The 21,541-nt window shown below is 52.6% G+C and overlaps 1 pseudogene; it reads right to left on the bottom strand.

The window, feature by feature from the left end:
* Positions 1–19,625, bottom strand: part of LOC130159639 (hydrocephalus-inducing protein homolog) — a 109,078-nt pseudogene extending 89,453 nt beyond the window's left edge.
* Positions 19,626–21,541: the final 1,916 nt, after the last annotated feature.

Below are 21,541 nucleotides of genomic sequence, written 5' to 3'. Positions count from 1 at the left end.
CCAATGCCCTGCAAGGAGCACAAAACCCAGGTCAGCAGAAACCGCCAGGGTGTCGCTGAAGCTGTGCGGAGGACCTCGCTGGCACAGCTCCCTAATGCCACACACTCACCAGTTCAAGGGCAAGACAAGGGACAAAGTACTGGACATGAGTGCTCCTGGGGGTTCTCTCACCCTACTTCTATTTGGGGTGATGTTCATCTGTTGCTCTGCTGCTTCTCTCTAGCTGAAGAGCAGCAATTTGCCCTTCATGGGAACCGATTTACTTCCACCCCAAAAATGAATGCTCATGAATACTAATAAATCACATTTTAAAGGAAGCAGTGTCCCCTGCAAAGCCTACCTCGGTGAGGTTAAGCTCTTATGTCACTTGGGCAGTATGGAGAACTGCCCTAGGCCAAGGTCATTTTAACCTTCCATACGAATGATGTAAAACCATTTCTCAGTCCCTCCCCAAAGCAACAGATCATTTCACAAGCTCAGGGAGCCAGGGACCGCAGGGCATTTCCTCTTTAGTTTGCTACAGCCACGCTGTTTGAGGATAGGACAGGGCATTAAACTAAATCTAAGCAGCAAACAGAAGATGAGAGAACAGCTGTGCCCAAAGGGATCCTGCGCCTCTGGCCTGGCGCAGAAGCATCAGCTGGCTCAGAGCTATCCCCTAACCTCGCCTCGCCCACACAGCCACACAAAGAACCCTGCCAAGAGGCAGCAGAGTGCTGCTGGAAAGAGTCAGCCTGGCTGTATGCCCCTGCGATGCTTCCTCCCTTCCATGCCGTGTGCTAAACCCTTCTGCATTAAGAAGCCTCCAGACAACACTGTCACCCCTTCACATCACGGCACCGTGCCAGGCTTGCCAGAGCCACAGCACCGATGTTCCAACCTCCAAGCTTTTGCATGGCACATGGGGCAGGGAATAGGTGCCAGCTGACACAGCAGCCACAGCCACATGCACACAGCCACAGCCACACCAGCGTGACTGCCCAAAGGCTCCGGGGTAAGTGTCTGCCTGCAGATTCTACCTGCCCCTTCAATGCCTGGGTGTGCTCCAGATGTCTCTGTCATCTGCAGCACACCGGCCCCCTGCTGATTAAAGACATCTAGAGCTCAGTGCGGCTGTGCCAGGCTGGCTCCCCGCCACGAGCACATCTTCTCCCCTAGAATCACAGCTGGAGCACAGGCAGGCAAGTATCCTCAGGGGCAGCACAGCGGCAAGGCTGGAACACAGAGGGTATGAAAAAGCATCACCTTCGCTCCAGCCCAGGGTGAGGCAGGGAACTGGTTGCCAGATGGGAAAGAGGAAAGCTCTCTGCATCTATTCACTCCTCTAGTATTTTCTATCATAATTAAGCCCCTAACACTGAGTAGAGAGGTGGGATGGCTAAACATCAACACTCCTCCCGGCCATCTTCCTACTGTCCCACGTGCACCTTCCCCTGCAAACGCCCAGGAAAGCACGGGGAGGGAATGCACAGCCCGTCAGTCCCTGCTGCGGTGGCATCGCATGGTGCTGCCAGCCAGGATGTGACCAGCCGCAGGCTGCCTGACCACAGCCTAGAGCAAACCTTGCAGCACGGCACGGGCTATAACCGGTGCGCAAGGAAAGTGCCGGCTTCAGACAGAACGTTCCACTGTCTCACTGCTGTGTCCAACGTGATACACATCCCAGTGACTCCAGTTTTCAAAAGTGGTGGTCCTCACTCTGATCAGGCTCAACTTCGCGTCCTCCAAACAACAGGTCAATTTTAAATAGGCTTTTGTATTTATAATTATCAGAGCAAACCCATAACCATACAGCAACGGACAGATATTAGCAGTGCCGCAAACCCCACAGCAGACACCCTGTTCTGAACCCAGCCCCGCAGGTTCGCCTCCCGCTGAAGGCACCTGTCTCTTGGGACCTCCAGTCTCACCTTGTTCTCATTGGGGGTGAAAACGATGTGGAAAGTCACAAGCATGCCAGGCGGTACTTTGCGGCACACGGCATGGTGGCTGATCAACTTGAAATAAGGTGACCTCTCCAAGGTGACCTTCAGCAGCTGAGGAACCTGCAGAAAAGGTAAGAAAGTATGATTTTGCAGCTTGTGGAAACAGGAGCAGAAGAGACCTGCCAATAGCCTTCCTTAACCACCTTTCCAAAGCACTTTTAGCTCTGGAGGTACGTGCACATAATACACAAGAGTCAACATTAATCCCTTCTGCCTGGGCAAAATAGCTCAAGGCCAGAGGCAGCAGGGCAATGAAGGAAGGGCCAAGCAGGGAAGACACCAGCAGCACCGAGATATAATATCTGAATCAAGCCACCCGTGTATTCAACAGGCCCAAAGAACCTGCCGGCTTCTGCCTGTACACACCCAGGCAGTCATGCCCCTAGAAGGGAACTGTGTTATCTGAAAGCCAAACAGTACGTGTTAATCCTGGGGGAAGGAAGAAATGCACTTTAACATGCTAGGTTTGAGCAGGGCTAGAGTCATGCATGCAGACCAGCAAGAGGAGGAGACCACACATACTGTGGCCTCACTGGGAATAAAAGCAAGCCTGAAGAGCAAAAGGAGGAACATGGGAAGACAAAGCGACAACCCCACAAACAGAGGATGGCTAGGAAAATTCACAGGGAGCTGTAAAGAAGCAAGGGAGAAGCACAATACGCTACAAGGAAAGGCTGATGCAGAGGATGAGAGCCAGCAACTTGGCAAAGTGATGGAAAGCCAGGCGACCCCCCAGGCTGTGGCTATCAACTATGGGCTCCAAAGGCATCTTCTGCCTCGAGATACATGACCGGCACTGACTGCCGCTGGAGTCTCAGTTTTAAAAGCCAACCTCTGCTCTCCGGAGGCTCCTGCTGCCTGTGACCGTAGCCAGGCAGCTGCCAGCGCAGGCAAGCCAGATCCCTGGGGATCCCTGCCCACCCCCAGCAGTCCCTGCAGGCACCCTGCTGCACGGTTCTGCCCTCTGGGACACCACCAGCACACAGACAGCACGCAGGCATTTCTCGACCCCTGAGCACCAAATCTCAAAGTCTAAAGCAGGTGATTTGGACTCACGGGCAGCTTCACTGACAAACAACAACCCCACAGGAGGCTTGGAAAAAATGGAGGCTTGTTCTGCACCACCCACCCGAGCCTGGTAACCCATGGCCCAGGCAGTCCTGAACTCTCCAAACGCCCTTGGAACCCAGCAATGTCCTGGGGCAGCGGGTTCCAGGAGCCAGTTTCACAGCGCACACAAGCAGTTTGGTCACCAAGTCCCTTAGGAGAGGAGCACGTGTGGCTAAGACCTTCAGCAAAAGCCACCCAGAACACCTGAGGGTGCTGAGGAACAGCCTGAAGACAGAAAAGCAATTGTACAACACTGGTGAGAGCAGTAAGTATATAGCGAAGCACTTCTGTAGTTGCACCATTACAGAGCCTCTATTTGGAATACATTTTGCTGTCAGCTGGATTTTTAGGGGGCAAACAACTTCAGGCTGCCATGCAGTATAAGATTCAGAAGAATCTGGGAAACCAGCGCGAAAACTCTGAGACAGAGCACAACACTGCTCTTCTCCAGGACGTTGCCAAAAGCCAACAAAATTAGAATAGAACACCCTCTCAGGATTATCATCTCTACCTTTCTGTATTTAGAACATACCAAGGATTTTCCTTAGAGCTAATCTTACTTTTACACCCACGCTCTCCAATGGCTGAGGTCTTACCGGCTTCAAAACTAGTTCGGTTTGGAAAAATCCCACATTCACACACTGCCTCCCCCTTTACAGGGCACGTAAACCCCAAGGTGCAGCTGGACAAGTTTATTATTCCTTACTGGGAAGGGCAGAAATGTTATGCAGATGTTCTTTTCCACCTGAGGAAGCATGAACAGAGCAAATCAACTGTTTGCCTGTTGGCTGGTACTTGGCAAAGATAACCATTTTGAGGTGCTGCATGGATAATGGAGCAGCTGAAGCCAAAAGACTCAGTGGGAACGAAGCAGAGAGTAGGAAGAGAGAAACTGAGGCACATTTTAATTGGGAAGAAGATACCTACAGCAAGGGGTGCCCAAACCCCAGCGTAGACCACACCAGTGGCATTCCCTGGGTGCAGGCACCCATGCCACACCTTATCCACGTTCCCAAGTTAAATGCCAGACCAGGAATGGTGCAGTACTCTCCAGGAATAACTGAGGGACCACACACGCATCCTTCCCAGCCAAAGGGTCTTCCCTTTTCACCCACATCCCTGTCAAAACCTGTTCTCTCAGGAAATACTTGGACTTCTCCCGCTGTCCTTCCACTCGCTGCCTTGGCAGCTTTTTTTTTGTTGTCCACCTGTTTGTCCCCCCCAGCAGGTAAATCTGGAAATCTGGGCGGAATTCACCGGCTCTTGCGCACACTTCCATCTTCCCATCCCACCCTCCCCTCACACATACCTCTTATTCCTCATTACAAAAGAGTATCCTTAATTACACCTCTCTTCCTGACCTTTCTCTGCTGCCAGTGCACTTACTGCTACAGATCAAAAGAAACCCTTGCGTGTAGGAAAGTGCGCAGTGAGAGAACACCGAGCTCAGCTCCTTTCCTCCCTCTGCCTTTTCCCACCAGCTTGCTCTTGGCACATGCCTCATTCCAGCAAATGTTTCCCCAACTGAAATTCAAAAGGTCTCAATTTCCCTCTTTACAGTGGAACAAAACTGCTGACATTTTCCAACTTTTCCATTTGCAGCTTTCTTCGGAAATCTCAAAATGATCAGGTTTTTCAAGCAAAGGTGGAGACCTCCGAGGGCACTTGACTCTGAACGTGCTGTGGCTCTCCAAAGGGGAAGCAGAGCATCACATTGCCTCAGAAAAACCTGAGCAGAACCCAATTAAGCTTAGCAGGAGCCTGAAGCGGCACCTAAAGGCCTCCCACTGCTTCTGCTACATCAGTCTGTTTCCACTGCTGTTTCAAACCACCTTTCCTGAAGCGCTGTTACCACTAATTATAACTTACTCCAGCATAAAGCGGAGAAGACTCAACCCCTGCGCTCTGACAGCCCGTTCAGCTCTCTGTGCAGCTCACCCAGAGGCAGAGCTGCCCTGTGGAAACCAAGATTAACCACGGAGCCACCAGGACGCGGTGCACACTCGAGGGAAAGCACGAGGGCAGGGAAGAACTGTACAGCCCTCAACATTCCCAGCCATCCAGGGCTTTCAGGGGGAAGGATGCTGACTAGAAAAGCTCCTTTCGGTTAGGGACTACCAACACACAGCCAAAACCAGGGCGAGAAACCTCAGCATGGCAAGATTTCCACCATCTTGCAAAATAAAGGTGGCGAGACATTTTACTCCGGATGTGCTGTGCTGCAGCAGGTGACTGGCTGTGCTGTGCACCGCGCGGATGACACTGCTCTCCAGTTCCAGCACAGGGTTAAACTTCCACATCCCAGCACTTACCTTGTCCTCGTTCCTCAGAGTCAGTGGCACTTCATAGACCTCGTAGGGGACGTAGCTCTGGAATACCACCTCTGACGGGAAAGGCTGGAACGAGCGCTGTCTCGGGGAAGGTGCCGAGAACTGCAGATGCAAAACAGAGTTTCAGCCGCTGGGAGAAAGATTCATCAATCAGAGAATACTACATCGGTCCCCAGTGAAGTACAGTCTCCCGGTGAGTACGCCTGCCCAGCTCACGCCAGGGGAACGGCAGCTCACCCACCTGTGCTCTGAGCAGATCAAATGTTTCTGGGCCACACTGAGCAGGCTCAAGCGAGCAGCTCTTTTGCTGGCCGTTTCTCCAGGTTTCCTGCTCCAAAAGGCAAGGCAGCGCTTACCTCCGGCAGAGCCCTGGGCTAACACGGTCACACCGCTCCAGAGCACTTACTGCGAGAGCCGTAAGCACTCGTGCAGCAAGTGAAAGCCAAGCATTTACAGGAGACTCCACGGGAAACAGTTTGGGGATTATCTTTACCCTGAGACAGTCACCAAGTCCAACCCATCCTCAAATCTCTTTTTTGATACACAGCCTAGAAACCATGAGGAAGAGAAGACAGGCCAAAAAGGAACACCGCCGTTAAGAAAGCAACAGATGAGGTGATAAGGTTCAGCTCCTTCCCCAGCACTACTGCGCAACTTGAATAGGGCTGGACTTGGCATCTCCTTTTCCCATGAGCTTTCAACGGATGCTTCATTACAGTCCATTATTGCCACGTCAGTTAATACCACTACAGAAGCGCGCCTGACGACACACAGAAACAGCAAACGCTTACGGCGCAGAGGCATTACTTGGAGAAAATCCCTCCCTGCTTTGTCTCCCCCCTTCCAGCTGAACTCTTCGCACTCACAAGACACAGGCACGTCTCCTGCTTCTGCACAGGAGTCAGGGTCGTGCTGAAGCCAGCAGCCACAGCACACGGCCAGTTCTGTGTGCGCTCGTCCGAGGCGTTCCCAACCTCACGTGCTGTCTAAGGCAATCTCCAACCAATTTTTTACAGGTCTCTTGCTGGCACTTTTCCACTCAACAGCCTACCTCAGTCATCTACCCACTTGGAACGTGCGTTCTACTAAGCAGATGTGTAAGAAGAGCAGCTTTCAACGTACATGTAAGCAAACACTGATCCAGATAAAGCACACCCGCTCCCCTCTGCCCAGCGCCATTCCCCTGTGTACCTGGCAGCCTGCAAAATCTAACACCCTGTAAGGGTCCCACTCGTCGTTCCAACCCAAAGCATTCATGCAATTGCTTGAGCTACACCTTGAAGAGTTACCGTAGGCCCTCAGCCCTCAAAGACCAACGCTGCCACCATTGAGGCCATCCGATGACCCCAAGCGTTTGACAGAGACTACACCAGACCAAGGGCTGCCTATTTCAGCAGGAGGGTGGGAAATTGCAAGCTTGCATTCTTGTGTCCCCCCCCAGCCTTTCTCCAGGATCATGCTTTAGCCACAGTAGCTCGTCTCCAGCAAAAGCCACCAACTTCAGCAGAGGTGATTTATATGGGCTTAGTGCAGGCCAGGACTTCAACAGCTCACTGGGGGAAAACATTTCACCTTTCCCCCAGCAGAAGGAACGCCACCACCACCAGCAGCAGTTTGAAACGACAAACTGCCACCAAAGTATTTAGATAAGCTGGAGGCAAGCCTGTCACAAGCATAGGCCCACTTCAAATGTCACGTCAAACAGCAAGGAAAAGGGCAAGAAAAGGCTACCTTATGACGGGAGGCTTCGCTCACGTCGAGAAGCTGGGTAATCTGGGGCCGCCGCATCTCCCGAGTGCTGGCCAGCCTCTGCTTGGTGCTAAGAGTCATCTCCTTCAGGAAGGCAGAGGGAGTCAGCTGAAATGCAAAACACCAGCAAGAGCTACAGAAATGCCTTCATTCAGAAAGGCTTTTCTTGTGCAAGAGCCACTGATGAATAATTTGTGATCACAGCCACTAGGATAGTCCTGGAAGTCCCATAATTACCCGCTGAAATATTTAACATCAGTAAATTAATGACAGAGAGCGGAATGCACACGCTCCAACCAAGTGGCTCTGTCCCAGTAGCTTCTCCTTTGTGATTTGATGTGACATGTTGGGGGATTTGGCTCTTCAGGCATTTGTTTCCTCTTCAGATTTGCTGGATTGAGCCAGTGACCTTTGAAGAAGGTCGGGAGGAGTTACCAGCAACCCCCTAACTCCATCCTTGCACAACGCTTACAACCACCACACATGTGGAGACGTCACTGCTGGGTGAGTCAGAGGAAAGCAGAGAAGCAGTGTTGTGCCAAAACTGAGGTGGAGAGGAATGGCTCCAGGTTTTAGTTATCTCTTTTGAATTAGCACTTGTTTTCTCTGTTCTGGCCTCCGAGACCTCTCCACAGAAGTATGCAGAGAGATCTCCTCGACAGAGCCTCAGCGCCAGGTCGCCTTCAGTCAGGTGAGCTCTGGTCAGCAAAGGACGTCTGAGGATGGGAAGGAGGAACTGCCCTGACTCCGCTGCTGTCTGCAGCGCTGGGTCTGTGCTCCACAGGGGATACGGGACAGAACAACTGTTTTGGAACCTGTTCCATCTGGGACCAGCCATACCTCTCGAAACCTTCAGGCAGAGTTTGAGCAGCCCACCACGCGCCCAGCTGCCTGGAGGGCAGGTATGGTCAGAGCAGCGCTGGCAAGCATCCCGACGTGACAAAACATTGCTGCCCACACAAAGGGGACAGAACGAAGCACACGCTCATGCTTCAGCTATTCCGGTGCAATGCCCGGTACGTCCATTTAAATTGGCTCCGGTGGCACATCCAGACAGACTCTGGGCTTGCCCTGAAGCAGCACACAGTCCATCCCCTACTGCACCATGATCGCCACCTCCGACAGAAGCACGGCAGCAGAGAGACGGGGAGGTGGTGTCCAGCTTCACAGTGCGGCCAGACAACAGGAGGGGCAGGTAGAGGAAGGACGTGGGGGCAGTTTCCAGCCTTACACAGCTCCTACCTGGCCGCAGCAGGTACTTACAGCTGCAGGCTTCTCCGTCTCTCTGACTAGCTTCGGATTACGAGGCACTACCACTTGGCTCGGGAATCCACCAGCCATCCTGGAGGACCCCGTGAACCAGCAGGGCTTTCCAGTGGCCATGCCTCAGTTGACCTGCAAGGAACAACAACAGGACTTTGAAAATCCAGAATGCCCTTCATGGCAGACCCAAAGGAGACAGCTGTGTCTCCGGGTTGTGGCATCCTTCATAACTGCGGCCTCCCCACCCTGTCTCATAATTAGACCATGTTGAAGCAGAAGAGTGAAGATTGATAGAAGTAAAACCCCACAACAAACATTCCCTGAGCCAAAACAGCCTTTCACAAGCCACATGCACACATCAGAGCCTGCTGGCATTTCTCACCTTCTCCCTCCAACTTCCATCTATTTTGGAACTATTTACTGGAATTTTTATCCAAATCTCGATTAATACCCAAACTGTCCTTTATTACTCTTCAAAAGTTTTTCGGTGGGAACAAAAGAGAAATGCCACTTCACTGCTTCATTTTGCAAAAGCAGCTGACCCGATGCGACTCTGCGCCTGACCCTACTAAGTGCTCAGAGTATTAGGAACAACCTTAAAGCCGGGGATCGCTGCTGCCCCGAGCATCAAAATCAGACCGCTCTCCTACTTTGCAAACCGAATGCCCACCCTTTGTGCAAGGAGGTTGGTGATGGTTTTAACTAATGGAGCACAGAGCTCAGTACTCTGATTATCAACTATGGTTTCTCAAAGCTAATTTGGTTAACTTGCAAAAATGATCCAGCAAACAGGACTCCTTCCAGGCATGAAATTGCCACAGTGACCAAGAGCCTTTCTCCATGGAGAACGAGGGCCCCTTTTTTCACTTATTAACACCCAAACTCAAGGCTCCCTACAGGCGTTCGAAGGTGTAACAGCAGAAAGAAAAGCATGAAACCATTCAAGCTGCATGAGCAATTAGCTCAAATATAAACGCAACGTTAGTGAAAGCAGGGCCACTTAAGGCTATCCTCACGGCAGCTCTTCTCCAGCATCCTCATCCTGCAGGCCACATGGGTCAACAGGTCCATGGGCCATTCTTTTTCTACCACCAGCCTGCTGACGACCTCTCCATCTGCATCTCAAAAAGTGCGGGTGCAAGAAAGGGAAAGAGGAGAAAACACCCCCAGAAAGCAGGTCTCAAGCATCGACAAAAATCAAAGAGAGGTATGTACAGCACTTACTAAGCACTACTTTGGACTAGAAATCATTTCCCCTCCCTTTCTGGCTAACTGGACCAAGGGACGGATGGATTTGCCCACTTCTTATTTTATGGGACTTGAAAGACCCAGCTCTACCCTAACACTTTTTGACATCCCGAAATTAAGCAAAAACTCACAGATCCCAGCTTCAGGTAAATTCATCCAGACACTGCAGACAAGCTACTCATTTCTTTAAGGAGTACAGAAAAACCTCCACGCTGACTTACAAAGCAAGAACTTAATTCCTATTTTGCTTGCCTGGGGAGGACCCCAAGCACATCAACGCAAAAGAGAACAGGCAAATCACCGTGTTGCCACAGCTCCAACAATGCCTTTGGGGTGTCCTCTGTTGTTGCACCTGGTGAGTAGCCACCTAATGAGCTTGTTCCAATTAACCGTGCACACATCTACACACACGCCAGCTGAGGACATCCAACTTACAAGGCCATCTCAGCTGCCAGGGAGCTTCACGCATTTTCAGCGCAGCATACGACATAAACAAACGCTTCCCATGAGACTCACGTCCACAAGCAAACCAAATGAGCACATCTGCTCAGCAGGGAACCAGGAACCCTCCGCTGGAAAACCAGCATACATTATCTGGGGCTTTACAGTCCGGTCAGGGAAGATAAAAGCTGGCTCTCCAGCCAGCTAGCTTGCGGCAACTCACTCCAACACGTCTCCCACATGGTGTCCAGCCACAAATCTGAGCAGGAACTGCAGAGCTCAGATATGACACCCCGGTGCGCTCCAGGCTCCAAGACAGAAGCGCTCTAAAGAAAGGGAACCGGACGCTGGGTGATGCTTCCTGCCTCAGAAGGCAGAACTCCAAGACAGACGTCAAGGTGAGACCCATCAGGGCTCTCATGCTTGGCCCCAGATGCACTCACCGGGCTGCCACCACGTGCTCCTGCCCACCGCTCCCCCACCTCAGAAGCAATGCCAGAGCCTCCCCGGCTCGGCACAGAAGTGACTCCTGCCTGCTGCAGGCAAGCAGCACAGCTGGAGCCAGGCTTCACACTCAGAGGACTTGACAAAGCAGCCACAGGTGCTTAGCAAGGGAAACCACTAGCTGCAAAGTGCCTTCATGGAGCTGCATGGCAGAAGCCACATGGAACCTGTGCAAAGCCTGCAAGCACCGCAGCATCCAACGCTGGCATCTCAGCCTGCTCTCAAACCCAAGCACCCTGCTCCCACACTCAGCTGCGTCCCTGCCATTGAACTCCTCTGGTTTTCCAGCCCAAACCTTTCCGCCCTCCCAGGGAGATGGAGAGGGCCAAATCCATTCCTCAGCCCTGCTCGTCAGCCCAGACAAGATTGTTATCGATTTGTTAATAAGTTAAGATTGATTGATTTTATTTGATTGATTAATTGATTTTATAAAATCATTTAATAAAATTAAAATATAGAAGGATAAGAAAAAAAATCTTATAAGAAACTTATAGCTGCACAGTAAAAGCTGCTATGAGATCTTCCGTACGTCCTGTACCAAGGCTAGAAGAAGGGGCTGGAACCATTGTTAAAACTTAGGTAATAACTTTAGGGTTGAAAGGTTTCTTTGTATTTAACCAGTCTTCTGTATGCAGAGGTGTACTGAAATGTCAGAATATGAGATGAATGGGAACTGGGGAGAGTCGACTGGAACAGCTTGTGGTTACCTGCCAAGAAACTGTGAACTTCAGTAAAAGGTAATTCCGGCAGGGGGAGATCGCGACCACCGACTCATACACCACCTACCCAAATTGCACCCCAGACCCATTTCTAGACCTTTCTAAGCTCTACTGCACAGAATCGGATATGGGAGGAGAGTATGTTAATGATTTACGGGAAATGTTATGATTATGCATGAATATTTAATGAATATGTATGAATAAGTTCTATATATGGAATCTGATTTTGGGACCTGGCGTGCGTTGATCGTGAGAGGACTCGCTCACGCACCCGGCCGTCAATAAAGAAGTGTCTGCTTATCTACATCACATTGGTGTCGATAAGTTCTTCATTCCGAGATTTCGGTAACAAGATCACTTCCAGATCTCCTAGCAATGCTGCCTCCAGAAAGCAAGTGAGGAAAAGCTTGATCTGCAGGCTAGCAGCTAGGATGCTTGAGAGCTAAGGAAAACCCTTGGCTGGGGGGGCTCTGCTCCCTGGGTTACAAAGTCTTTTAGCTAATGACTCATGTGCAGCACATAAGGAGCCTCTGGAGAAAAAAATCAAAAAGATCAGGACAATCTTCAAGGTGACAGAAAAGGATCCGTTTCATGATGTGGGCTCACAGCTACTACAGAGATTCCTTGAGTCAGGTTAGGCAGAAAAGAAGGGTCTGCACAGGATCATCCTGCTCCCAGGCGAGTGTTTTGGCCATGAGCTACATTAAGGATAAATAAAAGCACCTCTTCTCCTTAGGGCAGCAGTATTAACCTCTGAACACTGCCTGGCTCACGATACGGGCTAGGGCCGTACAGCCGAAGTGTCTGCAGGCACAAGGCAGGGCTTCACGTCTTGAAAAGTCAGAAAGCTCAACCAACGCAGGCACAGAGTGGCCCTTCAGCACCCGTGAGCTTGGCAAAAGCTGTGCTGAGGAACACTTTGACGAGAGCACTTAGATATGGCCCTAAAGCATCCAAATCCCTTTGTGTGCATGTCCAACAGCTTCCCTCTATAAATGAAACTGAACCGCTCTCTGATGGTACTGTGCTCAAACAAGACAGGAAATTAAGAACAAACAGCAAAATCCTTAATGCCCACTAGGAGAAAAAGGGCAGTTTGACGGAAAGGCACAGCTCTGTCCATACAGATCCTGCAGCTGTCACCATGCCATGTGCCAGTGCTCCTGTTTCGAAGGACCCCACGTCACTCGTGCTGCAGCACCAGCACCAGCCTCTGAGCCGGTCTGACACCAGCCGATTGCTCTCCAGGCAGAGGCTGGGGATGGACCCGCACACTGCGCTGCAACACACTACACCCAGCTTTTCTGGTAGGAGCACAGACTGGTGGCTCAGTCTTGCTTTGGCATACACAATAAATCCTCTTCTTGCTTCCGCAAAGATAAACCATCTCTCTCTGGAGCAACTGCTTAATTTGCTTTTCTATTACACTTTGCTGGAAGAGCAAGACAAGGAGATCCGTTAAAAGTGAGAATCAGGATGCTATTGAACAATTTTGTTCAGTTAGACCGTCTTGCCCTGTTCAGGCTTCAGTAGCATCATCACATCTCTTGCTTAGAAATCACCTGCTTACCTATAATTACCATATCAACAGCATCTCAAGGAAGCCAGGAAAGGAGAAGCAGATTTTCCAAGACTACTCTTTTGCCCCTCCAGCCCGCTGCTAAGTGGTTGAGTGCTTTCTAAATCAAGCCTTGCTACGCAGGAAGCCTCACCTGTCACCTTTATATTCCAGTCCACCTCTAATTTATCACTTTGATTCTGCCATCCTGCAATTTATTACAAAAGCTCTACCATAGCCGAGATAATTAATAGGAGCCTCATGTTATACCTTCCTGTTAATTTCTTTCAATAAACTTCAGCTGCCAGCTGACAGTGACAGCAACCAAGCTCACTTCCAAGGGTCTGCTTGGAGATTCCCTAGCCTCACGTACCATCATTTACAGTAACTCTGGTTCCTGCCTAAGTATTTACAGTACTATTGTCCCTTTCCAGGCTGCCTCACCCAGCATTTGATCTCGGCTACCCTAGCTTTGCAGATTTGCAACTCCCTCTTTATTTACTCTTTTCCTGGCACCTGGATCGCATTTCATAGAATCATTTAGGTTGGAAAAGACCCTTCGGATTGAGCCCAACTATAAACCTAACATTGCCAAGTCCACCACTAAACCATGTCCCTAAGCACCACGTCTATGTGCCTTTTCAATACTTCCAGGAACAGTGACTCAACCGCTTCCCTGGGCAGCATGAAAAAGCATAAGACCAGTAATCTCCATTCTGATGATCTGCAAGAATTTGTTAATCCACCCTTTAAGTGCACACCAAGATGGAACAAGGGACACTGCCAGCAGCCCTAAACACCACTCACTCCCCTTGTTTCTGCACCATCTCTTAGTTTCTGCACCATCAACTCGCAGCGCACAGCACAGGCTGCACGGTGTTCACGTATACCCACCAGCTGCCTTCACCTGCCAGGACCCTGAGAGCTCGGGCATCAGCCCAGTTGTCCAAAATGCTCCTACGAGCCTTAATCCAACCCAAAGTGTTAGAACCTCAGTCTTCAAAACTTCCTCAGTGAAAAGTTACGTATATTCATGCCCAGTTGTCACACAGGAGTTTCTACCTCTGGCAGAGCATAAACATTAACTCAGTTTGAAGACACCAGAGTGGAGGCAGGGAAACAACCAAAAGCAGAAACACAACCCCCCAAGCCGGCCTGGGCTGGCTCCAGCCTTCTGCCTGCTTCTCCAGCACACACACACACATTACTGGCTGCCAGAAGAGTAAATATTCTGCATTTTCTGGATTGCTGCTGTAATACTACAGCACTGGCTGCGACCCCAAGGTGTTACAGAGGAAGCTTTGGCTTCACCACCAAGTTACTGCTCATCCTTCAGTGAAGGGGTGAGGCTGGACAGCCTGTTAAGAATCATCTGCTCCCTCCTGGAGCGCTCTAGCCTCTGCATTTTCTCTAGATGTATACACAAATTGCTTTTTCTCAGAAAGTCACCTATGGATTTAAAATGCAAGGAAAGCAGTGAGCTTTGCAGTCACTTCTACCTGGGCCATCTGTCCGATTTTTCATCGCGAGCCTTCACAGCATTTTGTAGACAGAGCAAGAACAACTCATCTCACCCCTCATTTACAGACGGGGCAACACAGGGAGAAAGCAAGATGAGGAGGGCGAGAGCAGCAGCAGCTAAGCAGGCAGCTTCCACCCCCTCCACGGTTAACCCAGTCCGGATGCAGGCACACCGACACCCCGTGGGAATGGGAAGCAAGGAAGAACCGAGTTTTCTTTCGGGGAGCAAAGCTCGCTCCCTGTCCGGCTCGGGAGGGGAGGAGAAGGGGCTCCAACTGCCGGTGCCTGACAAGGGATGTCTGCAGCCTCCAGGTGCCTCAGGAGCACCCCCCCCGCTCCCTCCACAGGCAGCCACATCCCCCAAACCCTCCCCCCCTTGCAGGGACACAGACCCCACCGGAAGATGGGCACAACGTCCTGCCGGGAGGCGTTTGGCAGGAGCGGTGTCACCCCGGCCCAGGCACAGCCCTGCCTCTGTGTCCCCGCTCCGAGCTGCCCCCAGCCCCGCTCCCAAGCCCTCCCACCCGCAGGTGGCCCCGGCACCGAAAGCCACCCGCCACCTCACCGGTGGGGCCGCAGGGACACCCGCGCACTCCCGGTCGGCGCTGACAGCCAGCCCCTTGTCCTGGCTGCCACTTCAACGGGGACAGTGGCTAATGCAGGGGCAGTGGCCGATGCCACCGTGGCAACGGCAGGGACAGTGGCCGATGCCACCGTGGCAACGGCAGGGACAGTGGCCGATGCCACCGTGGCAACGGCAGGGACAGTGGCCGATGCCACCGTGGCAACGGCAGGGGCAGTGGCCGATGCCACCGTGGCAACGGCAGGGACGCGGAGAGGCACAGCAGAGGGCTGCAGGGATGCTCAGCACCCAGCCGGCTCCCACCCAGCCTCTGCCAGCCCAGGGGGACCCACAAACAGGAGCCCAGCTGTGCCCAGCTACCACACCAGCTCACGGCTTCAGCAGGGAGCTCCCACTTACCCCTGCCCCAGGGCAACTGGAACCAGCCGCGCTTCCCTGCACTTGCTGGGCACAGGCACTGCAGGTGCCTGGCTAGCACAGCCTGCTCTCCAAGCACCAACAGCAGCTCAGGGAACGCGTGCAACGCCCACAGCAAGCATGCAGCCACACTGCCTCCAACACAGCCTCCCAGCTTCAGCACAGCCACAGCCCTGCCCGTCTCAGCACAAAACACGGCGGCAGCCCTTAGAGAAATTCATGGCAGGACCCACAGGGTTTCCCCCGGGGCTAAGAAAGCAAGCCAGCACTCCAGACTCATCATCCAAGAGCCACACGCCATCTGGAAACACCCACTATGACAACAGATCCTAAAAATCAAGCCACACAGCCCACAGAGGTGCCAGCACTGCCCTCAGAAGGGACCAGCTGCTCTTCTGGCCTGCTCACTTTGGGATAACTTGGAGCCCAGCTCAAGCAGCTCACCTGCTGCGCTGCCACCGCGCCCCTCGCAGCCTGCCTGCGGCAGGGCTCTCGGCGCAGGCTCACACCCGGGCACAAACCAGCACAACTGACCTGTCCTTCTCAGGGAAGCACCGCAGCCAGCAAACCCTGCTAAGCACAGCATCACACACAGCTCTCAACTCTTGACAGAGCCCACAGGTGCCCTTACGCCCTCGCTGAGGAGCTCGGGCACCAGGCACACCGGTGGTCCATTCAGACAGATGCACTTCACCTGGGCGCCTCTGCCCTGCCCTTGTGCAGGGTCTGACACAGGGCTCGAGGGAGGTCACTGCTTGCTGAGTGTTGTTTGAATCCCTCACGTTCCTTTCAAGGACACAGAGGCTCCTCCAGCTAGGAGGACAGAACTGCTTCTTTGGCTGGTGAGACCACAGGGGAAACATGGAGCTGCGTAAGATGGCAAACGAGAGCACTTCCAAATCAGACAGCTGGAGACTTATTCCCACTTCAGAGTGAGCATCGCTGGTATTTCATCAAGAAGCCAAGCAGGACACCTCAAAGCCTGAGCCTTGGGCATATGCCATGGGATCGCAGAGTGTGAAATAATCATCCAAAAAGAATTTGTGTTGTATATTAGTCTTCCCCATACTTCCTTCTCAAAAAGGCTTCTGCCCAAGTAACTGGACCTCAGAAGGCCCACAGCCATTATCGCACTGCACCTGGGGACACGAGCATTGCAATCCTGGGTAACTGCAGCCCTTCAGGCAAGGCTCAGCCTGGCACAGGAAAGGGACACGGGGCCACGTCTGATCCTCAGCACAGTCTTTTCCAAGGACTGAGCAACAAAACACGAAGGCATGCAATAAAAAGGCACCCCGATGTGCAGCACATCACCCTCCGGTGCCTTGCACAGCCAGGGCTCACCCTCCTCCCTCCGGACTTTGATCTCAGAGTTACACGCTACCCATGGGCCACTTCACTTTTAGCCTGTGCTCCCTGCACTGCCACCGAGATGAGCCAGTCATTACTTGGCAGAGGCAAACGCAGGGCAGGGAAGCAGGGAAGGCAGGACCCACCATTCTTCCCAGCCAGCGCCTTCCTTCGTCAGCCTCCGATCACAGGTCAGCTTGCTCACCCCCATTTTACCACGTGGACATTGCAATAGGGTTAGTTCACTCTGTTTTCTCGTATAGGTTAAGACCCATCGGGATCTTAGAGTTTTCTGCACAAAGTTTAGCCAGTTTATTTTTTTTTCTTAGACAGGTTCAACCTAAAGTAAAGCAGAGTTCACAGTACAAGAGAAGCCTGGGACAGGGGAGTTCAAGCATGCTGGACAGAGAGAAACGTGCTCAGTTTTGGGGGGCTTTTTTTTTGTTTGTTTGTTTTTTTAATGCATACACCTTGACTTCAAAGCCTTTTTCTCCTTTGCTCCTCTTCCCACATCCCAACTCTCACATGTAATGGAGGCAAATCTCTATCTGCTGTTGCCAGACCCTGGGCTGGACATACCCACGCCCATCAACTGGAGGGCAACTACACCAGCGCACCCACAGCAGCACAGCTTGTCGCTGTGGAAATCCCAACTTACAGCACTGAAGAGGTCATCGCTCGGCAAGAGCACGCCAAGATGGTCTGCAGGAGCTACTTCCAGCCACCCAGGCTAGAGAAGCACAGCACCCAGAGGGCCCCAGCTCAGACAGGCTCTTCAGCCTCCCTGCAGTGCCTGTCACTGGAGGGAGAGCGTGGGTCCCCCTTGCACAACCCGCTCCCAGCCCCACGGGAGGCAAACTCCCTTTGCCAGGGCCTTTAAACACCCAGACAAAAACCCTGGCAGGCAGCAGGGAAGAGATGATGCAGCCCCGTGCAAGGGGAGCTGCAGAGACCCTGGTGATCCAGCAGAAGGGGACCCACGCTCTCTGCTAAAGGCAGCTTGATTTGATTCGCTCATGTTTTGCACGCAAAGCCCTTGGGGTGCTCCAGCATTTTGCAAAACACGCACGTTCTGCCAAAGCTGCTTCATTTCTGAGGGCAGGGAAGGTGAACAGTGCAGACTATTCTTTTTTTCTAGCTCACGGGGACTTTGAGGGATAGGAATACACTGCATTCCCAGAGAGCAGGCTGGGGAGATGGCACGGCTGGTGTGTGCTGTCAGCCAGCCTGCTGGCAGACGACAAGAGGGAGGCCACAGCCAGCTGGTCTTGCAGCTTTTTCACCAGAGCCACGGCTCCTGATGGCTACAGACACCAGACAGCCCTGCCAAGCTGCCATTTTCGAGCAGCCACGGACCTGAAGTTACAGTCGGTATGGGTGCCCACACTTGGCAAGCCTACACACATGGTTCAGGATGCCCTGCAGGATGTAGAAGACTGCAGCCACCGCTTTCTGACCCAGTTCTGGGCTTCGCCATGCTTGGAGATGGAAATGTAAGGCAGACCACCCCTGTCACAGAGCTGGACACCCAGACACACAGGCGGAGCTGAGACAGGGAAGGGGAAGGACAACCAAGTCTCTTCCAGGCTTCTTCCCCGGGACAGGGCTTAGCCACCTCCCCTGGGGGAGACGCACACTTTCAGGAAGAGCCCAGAGGCTGAAAATCACAGCACCATCCAAGCTCACGACCATGGACTTGGGGGTACAGGGTTTATATCACTGCCCCCTCTCCGTTCTGTTCCTGGGGTCCTACACAGCCAGCTCTGCTCCCGCAGGGACCAAGCCCCTCCTCCCCTGCCAACACCCCCCCCCGCCCCAGCAGCTCACCTCTGCTCTCCTTCACAGCATCCAGCTGCCACCATCCAGTTCAGCTGGGAGCCATCCCTCCCGGTTCACACTTGGCTCCCAGCTGGCTGCCTGCGCTCCTGACAGACACATGCCCAGCAGCACAGGCTGCAGCTAGTCCCAAGGAAGCAGACAGGGGATCACACTCGTGCACAGCGCAGCGCACAAGCGAGCCACCCTGCTCCATCCTAGCGGGGTCTGACCAAACCAGGCTGGTGGCCCTGCTCTCTTTTAGAGGCACAGAGAACTTGGTTCATGCAGGGAGCTGCTCCACCCAGGCTGAAAATCCTTCCCCCCAGCCCCGGGGAAACACTGTTTACACAGCTCTTCTCCTCCTGCAGAAACAAAGGAGCCTACAGCCGCGGGCAAGAGCAGGCACCTTGCATTATTAACCTCTCCTTTGCTGCAGCGTTAGAAGGACACAGAGCACCGTCAGCCAGCACCCCCCAGAAGCCCTGCTGCGGGCTCCGAGGTCAACCCTGACAGCACAGGCACTCTCCAGCTTCTGAACACCAAAACCCCTGCACAGGGTCTGAAACAGGCACATCAGAAGCACCTTTCCTGTCATCATTGCTGCACCCACACCATCAAACCCACAGAATAACTGGACACGGCTGCTGTCTTGCAGAGGACACAGAGCTGCAGCAAAGGCAAAGAGCTGCAGTGAGGATCCAGGGAGGGGGGGGAAGTGCTGCCACAGGCAGCTTATACGAGGGGGTGCAGAAGGAGCCTTCACTACCCCCATTTTAACCCATGGAGGAAGAACTCCAGCGCTCGGTTCAAGAAAGGACTGACTGCAACACTCAATCATTTTAGATGCTACCAAAACATCCTCTAACAAATAACTGCAGTCAGATCACTTACCCACTGACACCTGATGAAGTCCCAAATAGGCAGCTCAGTCTTCTTGAGCCAGAACAGGCTTCGTATTTGTTTCCTGATGAGAAAGAAGGAAAATCAAGGTGGCTCCTTTTGTCCGTGTTTCCCCTGCCGCGTTCTGAGCAATGCAGCCCCACACTGTAGGGGAGAACAACGATTTCATTTTGGTTTTGGTAGCACAGACCTGAACGCACAACCCTGGCTTTGCTGTCCCCCTTTTTATACCCATGCTGGGAACCCATTTCGTTTTCTCACTTTGTTTAGTTTACATCTCACTTCCAAACTCTGAACTGCTTCTCTACTTCTTCTCTGAAGCAAGACAGCATTTCAAATGCCTGCATTTTTGAGACATTAACTGTGCAGTTACTTGCAGAGTAAGTTGTTCTCCTCCCATTGCTTTTTTAAAACAAAGCAAAATCTTTGGCCCTAACAAGTGTGATGCCTCCTAGCTTTTCTTTTTCCTTAATACTATGATACCCTTTAATGCAGACAGCTGTCTCTGTGTACATGCAGAAGAAAATTTACAAGCCTCAAGAAGTTAATCACAGTTCAAGGGGAATCTCTGACATGGAAGTCAACAAGGCAGTATCCAAGGCTGCGACTGCCAGAAGACAGTGCCACAGAAGGATGGATAGATTCCGGATAGAGGTTCAGACCTGACTCTGCAAGGTATCGGCACAACATCTCAACCTAGACAAGAAAGGGTACAGCTGTCAAGGACACCCATATCTATGCAGTTACAGGATCGGTCAAGTAGTTGTTTCTGGGGCTGACGCTGCCTTAACCCCAGCCCTCTTGGCCTCCTGTTTCCTCTGGCAGCTAAGAGCCATCTAAGCCCCCACGACACCGAGGACAGAACCATGCTGCAGTACCACCACGCTGTAGGAGCGGGGCTTAGTGGTCTGTCACAGATGCAGAGCAGGAGCAGTCCCTCCTCCCTCACACCCAGCAATTCTCCTCAGCTAGCAGGGTCCTGCCAGGGCATCTCCCATCCCGCCCCATACTGCGGGGCACCACAGGCTGGGGACTACCAGCCCCTCCTCTCCTCCACCCGACATACCCGACCTCCCTCAGAGCCTAAGCACATGGCAGCTCTCTACTGCTTGGCATCACGTGCATTTAAAACCATGGCAATACCCAAGCACCCACGGCCCAGCAAGATCCTCCCACGGTCGGCTCCAGAGACCACGTTAAACGCCACAGACGGTCCTTCCTCCAACTTCTCCAGGCCAAGAAAAAACCCACACGGCCTTAACCCAGTCCACAACAGCTGGGTTGGCATTTGCAGCTTCTGGCACCACTTGGCAGTTCCATTTGCAGTAGGACTGCTCTCCTCGGCTTCACAGCAAGCTGGTCATCCACAGCCCCAGCCGATCCTAACCTCTCCTGCAAGGCACTTTCAAACACCAGCATCTGCTTCTGTGATCTGAAGCAAGCGAGAGGGAAAAATCAGACAACACAGTGGGACACAGGGAAGGGACAATCCCAGCCCATGACACATGTTTCAGCCTGAGCCCACAGGAGCACCTGGCACCATCACAGCAGCTACAAAGCACCATCGGGTGTTCAGAAGCGGTGCTGTGAAAGGAGTAGCTTCTTTTATTTGTCACTTGTGAAGCGCTGAAGGGACAAGCTCATCTCCTGGCTGCTGCCGGGCCAGCTGGCGCAGCTCCCTGCAGCACACAGGGCTGCGCTAAGAGGTGCTGGGGCACTCGGCAGGCGCCACCGCTGCTGTGCAAGGAAGTTAACCTGAAGCAGGCACCAAGGAAATAAAAGCAAAGCTGAATGTGGCCTCACCTGCTCTGGGCAGTTGCCTTCACAGGCCCAACACAACCACAAAGGCACACTTTGAACTCAAGCAAAATCCCAAAGCAATTGCCGGTTTGCTCAGGGAGGGACTGCTGGGTTACCTTTTGCTTAGACAAATATTTGACTGCATTTGTAGCGGAAAGTCTTTTGCCAAAAAGACACAGTTTTGTTAACGAGCAGCCACGCAGAGGCTGCCCTGCGCTGGAACCCGGGCCAGGGCTTTCTGATTT

Source organism: Falco biarmicus, chromosome 16 (genome assembly GCF_023638135.1).
Source record: "Falco biarmicus isolate bFalBia1 chromosome 16, bFalBia1.pri, whole genome shotgun sequence".
In the NCBI taxonomy this organism is placed as follows: domain Eukaryota; kingdom Metazoa; phylum Chordata; class Aves; order Falconiformes; family Falconidae; genus Falco; species Falco biarmicus.
The sequence above is the reverse complement of the archived record's forward strand: the minus strand, read 5'-3'. Positions and strand labels throughout refer to the sequence as shown.